This window comes from Lycium barbarum, chromosome 6, assembly GCF_019175385.1.
Source record: "Lycium barbarum isolate Lr01 chromosome 6, ASM1917538v2, whole genome shotgun sequence".
NCBI classification, from domain to species: domain Eukaryota; kingdom Viridiplantae; phylum Streptophyta; class Magnoliopsida; order Solanales; family Solanaceae; genus Lycium; species Lycium barbarum.
In genome coordinates, this window is record NC_083342.1 from 1,620,646 (window position 1) to 1,625,477 (window position 4,832).

Sequence of the window (4,832 nt, forward strand, 5' to 3'; positions counted from 1 at the left end):
TGTCCTGAAGGCAGTCTTAGGAATATCTGCTTCTCTGATTCTCACCTGATGATAACCCGATCTCAGATCTATCCTGGAAAACCACTTAGCGCCCTGTAACTGATCAAACAAATCATCGATTCTGGGAAGAGGATATTTATTCTTTATTGTCACCTTATTCAGCTGCCTGTAGTCGATACACATTCGTAGAGATCCGTCTTTCTTCTTTACGAACAAGACTGGCGCTCCCCACGACGAAGAACTAGGTTTTATAAACCCCTTCTCAAGTAAATCTTTTAGCTGTGCTTTTAGCTCTTTCAGTTCCGCCGGAGCCATTCGATAAGGGGGAATAGAAATAGGCTCGGTATCTGGTAATACATCGATAGCAAAGTCGATTTCCCTTTCTAGAGGAAGACCTGGAAGTTCATCCGGGAATACATCTAGAAATTCATTTACTACCGGGACAGATTGGAAAACTGGTGGCCTTGCCTCCGTATCATGAACCCGAACTAGATGATAAATATAGCCCTTGGCTATCATCTTTCTCGCCTTGAGGTAGGAAATAAACCTACCCTTAGGGGATGCTGTATTACCCTTCCATTCAAGTACGGGCTCTCCCGGAAACTGGAATCGAACCATTTTCGTTCGGCAATCAACATTTGCGTAACACGACGCTAACCAATCCATACCCATTATTACGTCGAAGTCTATCATTTCCAGTTCAATCAAATCGGCCCTTGTTTGTCGGTCACATATAACGACTACACAATTCTTATATACTTGCCTCGCTATTACGGGATCACCAACCGGGGTGAACACCTCGAAAGGTTTAATCAGCTCGGGTTCCACCGCGATACAATTAGCAACATACGGGGTAACATAAGAGAAAGTAGAACCCGGATCAATCAAAGCATATACCTCTCGGGAAAATATAGTCAAGGTACCTGTGACAACATCGGGGGAGGATTCAAGATCCTGTCGCCCTGCCAAAGCATATACGCGGGGCTGTACAGCTCCTGAAGTAGATGCTCCCCCTCTGCCTCTACCTGCTGTAGTCTGAGAAGTCTGTGCTATCGGACGCACTGAAGAAGAACCCGCTGCTGAACCTGTGGGCTGAGTCCCTGCTCTATCTCTCACCGAAGGGTAATCCCTCATCATATGACCAACTTGCCCGCAGACATAACAAGCATCGGTACCCTGACGACACTTTCCGGAATGTAATTTACTGCACTGGCTACACCGCGGTACTGGGGGTCTCCTCTAGCTAAAATCTCCCTTGAACTGAAAATCGGAGGCCCTCGAACTCTGGCCTTGTCCCGACTGAAAAGAACGATCGGACCTCCTGTTTGAGAACCTGGGAGGCGCACTGGCCGCTGACTGACCTGAGTGCCTAGAGTGCGTCTGCCTCGGTCCCCCTCTATACTCGCTACTCGCTCCCATCGATCTAGCCCTCTTACCTTGTTTCCTATCACTGTCACGCTCACTCCTTTGCTGTTGTTGTCGTTCCTCAAGATTTTGAGAGTGAGCCTGTATCCGGGAAATATCCATTCCATCTTGCAAAGAGGCCGTCAAAAAATCTCTAAACAAGTGGGGTCCTAAACCACTCACAAATCTGTAGACTCTATCTCTCATGTCGGCCACCATAGTTGGAGCATATCTGGCCAACGAATTGAACTGCATACTATACTCTCGAGCACTCATGCTTCCTTGCTTTAAATTCAAGAACCTGTCCGCTCTAGCTCGTCGGACCTCAGGCGGCAAGTAATGACGAATAAAGGCATCCACAAATTCTTGCCAAACGGGAGGTGGTGCATTCTCTCCTCTTAATATCATCCAAATTTTGTACCATAGCACCGCCACATCGCGGAGTCTATAAGAGGCCAACTCTACCGATTCGGTCTCAGAAGCATGCATAAGTTTCAGCATCCTCAACATCTCATCAACAAAGCCTTGGGGGTCCTCATCCGGCTTCGACCCAAAAAATTCGAGAGGATTTAAAGTCAAGAAATCACGGGCTCTCGTACTGGCGGAACAGTCACTCAGGCCCGCATTCGGCCGCTGTGCCTGGGTGGCAACCAATTGTGTCAGTAGGTGTATGGCCTCGGTCACTTGTTGACCCGAAGCAACTGGCGGAGGAATTGAGACTGAGGCTCCTCTCTGCTCTCCTACATTAGGCGAGGCCTCATTCTGTGATTAACTTTCCTCTACATTCGCCGGAGGCTCCCTTTCTGCCCGCTTCTTCGTCGTAGCTTTGCCTTTCTGGGCAGCTGTAGCTTTTCCTTTCGGCGGCATTCTGAAATCACAACGCACTTTCAGGGAAGGATAAAATCCTATGCATGGCTCTATCGCACGATCTAGTAAAAAGAAAGATGGTCATTTTCCTAAATACCCAGTAGCCTCTTGTTTATTGATGTGGCGCGCAACTGCTCTGATACCACTTCTGTCACGACCCAAATAGGGGCCGCGACGGGTACCCGGAGCTAGATACCGAGCACCGCTCACTCTACTACTCATTTTATGATTTTTTGCCAGTTTTACGCATGAAAGTATAGGAAACATAATTTGTATCAAAACATAAGTACTTTATATACATATGCCTCTCGGCCATCAAAATAATATATACATAATAATAGCATCTTCTGGGACCACCTGACCCACACTACGCATCTACGAGCCTCTACTATCATAATGAATACATAGACGGAACAAGACTCCGTCGTGCCCAAAATATATACACATATATACCAAAGAGAAATCATAAGCACCTCCGAACAATGGAGTGCTCTCAACAGCTGACAGCTCCTAAGTATCTGGATCAAGCTCGCCTCCCTGTCTACCTGTGGGCATGAACACAGCGTCCAAAGAAGGGACGTCAGTACGAATATTGTACTGAGTATGAGAGGCATGAACAATGAAGAAAGGCATCAATAATATAATGAGAGCATCAATATAAAGCATATGAATCTGACCGATAATCATAAATGGAATAATGCATGCTGTCTTACTCATACTTATCATCATAACATGTATGCATCATATGCAAGCTGCTCGCCCATGTCGGAACGGTGTGATAATCAGTAATATAAGCCCGCGTCCAGGCCTCCCGCGTCCGGGGTACCATCTCATGCCGCCCACTAGTGGTGTCTGCCCAAGCCCGAAGGTCGTGGTGTATCCGTATCGCCGCCCGCCGAAGCGGTGTCTGCCCGGCCAACTAGGCCCGGTATGCAATGCTCATGCCATGCTTATCATAAAATAATCATCATAATGTACTCATTGTAAAATACTTATCTTATCATAGCACATGCATAAGGTTTGAGAACAACTTTACTCCATCGGGGTGACGTAAGGTCGTGACCCCCCCGATTGCTTTATGGAGAAATTACGAACATTCTGCCTCACCTTGAAAGAACTAGTGCATAAGGTGAGTGTAGGCAAGGACTAACATCATCATCATCCTAGCATCATCATATCGTATAACTTATCTCATATAGGCATTTAACTTTTTGGAATGTAGGAGCTCATGGAAAGATGGTAATTCAGACTATAAGATTCATGCCATTAGAAAGAAAGGACTAGCCTCACATACCTTGCCGTTTAGCTAAGTTTTTGTCCACTTATTCTCCTTCGATACCACGTCGTCACCTTCATGAGAGAATTCGTATTACATTAGTTAATTAACTACAAGAACGAATCGCTAGTTCTAGGAAAATTTGGGCAGTACTTCCTTCGTTTATACTACTTTTCCCATGTTCTATATCTACCCCCAACATTCACAATGCTATTCGCAATATCGCAATCAAAATCATCATTTATGCACCATTAGCAAAATCCACCATTTTCCTCCAATTTTCCCATATTTCTCCCTATAGCTCACCTTAGTGCTTTCGTGCATTTACTACTTGTTTCACGTTATAAACATCATTTATATCGTATTTTTACTCACAACACTTCAACATTCATGATTCAATTCTACTATCATTCATTTATGTCACTATTCACTCCATAATGACCCATTCCTATGTTCTTCTACATTTTAAGTATCTAAGACTTCCAATACCTTGAATCATGTGGTATAGTCATGAAACATACCTTAAATGATGATTGAACAGGCCTTGAGTTGAAATACTTCACTTAGCCAAAACCCTAGTTCCACCCTTTTAAGGATTTCTTGACTTAGATGATCCTTTGATGTGTTCTTACACTTGTTTTCATGAATTTAGTGGTGTTGATCTTGATGTTCCCTTTGATTCTCTTGAATTCTCATGGAGGAAATATTTGGAATGTTCTAGAGGTCTCTTGAGGTGTATGGATGAAAAATGGAGTGAAATGAGGCTTAAGTCCCTTTTAGTGATCACAAAATCTGATCTTTAATGAAAAATTGTCAGGATGAACAGTGGTCGTAAACCACAGTTTACGGACCGTATTGTGGTTTACGGTCCGTCCTCCGCGATCGTTTTTAAGCATTTCAAAAACAGAAAGTTTGGCTAAGGGACATGGCAGTTTACGACCGAGGTTTACGGTCCGTAAACCAGTTTACGGGCCGTCCTCCAAGTCGTTTTTATCCATTTCAACACTTTGACAGAACTTGAAATTTTTGGACAGCTGGAGGACGATTGCACTATACGGTCCGTAAATCACTTTACGAGCCGTATAGTGCCCTTTACGACCACTGAGCTGAAAATTCTCCGCCACTTTCTTATTTCCAAAAATCATAATTAGCCATTCCCGACGTAGTAAAACATCATACACACAATCCCTTCATTGTTCTACTCATCACCCAAGTATGGAAAAATTTCCGAGGTGTAACAACAGCGTTACACGAATGACCAGTTAATAAACGAAAAGGCCAGGCA